The sequence below is a fragment of the Austrofundulus limnaeus genome, unplaced genomic scaffold, assembly GCF_001266775.1.
Source record: "Austrofundulus limnaeus strain Quisiro unplaced genomic scaffold, Austrofundulus_limnaeus-1.0 Scaffold2, whole genome shotgun sequence".
NCBI classification, from domain to species: domain Eukaryota; kingdom Metazoa; phylum Chordata; class Actinopteri; order Cyprinodontiformes; family Rivulidae; genus Austrofundulus; species Austrofundulus limnaeus.
The window spans coordinates 2,481,696-2,482,514 of record NW_013952404.1 but is presented as its reverse complement, the minus strand read 5'-3'; positions in this window follow the sequence as shown (position 1 = coordinate 2,482,514).

Here is an 819-nt window from a genome sequence, read left to right as displayed (position 1 = left end):
ATATTTAAGTTTTAGAGTTGATATTTCAGTATGACACACATTTACTTTAGTTCTACTATAAAAATGCTGACCAGAGAACAGGAAGCACTGTCTGACGACACATTTCAGTTTTTACAGCTTAACCTGCTGAAAGTGAATATCTAACWATAACTTTAGCCTCAAACTTCTTAAGTTTGCAGGCGTTGACATATTTCACTGTTAATTAACTGAAAACTCTTCCAGGACTAATCACTCAACTGTTTTAGTCTCTGTCAGGTCTTGACAGACAGTTGACTCCATTTATTTCTCTCTCTTTTCATTTTTTTAGCACTATTATCCAAACATTGTTGAGATTCAATATTAAACACCTACAATCTATGGTTCACACAGAAACATTTGTGTCTGTTTTGCAGTTTAACTCGAACGATCTTTTCTTTGTGGATCTCTCTCTTTATTTCCCTCATTGTCTGCGTGTCATCCTGATTATTCCTGTTAGACATTCCTCAGGCTGACAAACCCTGCCTGCTGTGCACTGATACAGCCTCAGAGCACCGCTCCAACCTCTCCTCTTTGATCTCACGCCATGCGCACACAAACGCCGTAAATTCTCCTTATTTGTACCGGAATGATGTGCATTCAGACACTCCGAGAGTCGAGGAGAATAGGAGCATTTATGGCTWAATATTTTTTTCTTTTCTTTTCTTTTGCTTGAGAACAAAGGAACAAAAGCATTTCAGTTGATGTTGGTAAGAACACAGATTTTGATTGGCCTAAAGGAAGGCGGCGACACGATCGGAAAGGGATGAAGAGACAGTGATGGATGTGTGCAGATGGTGGGTG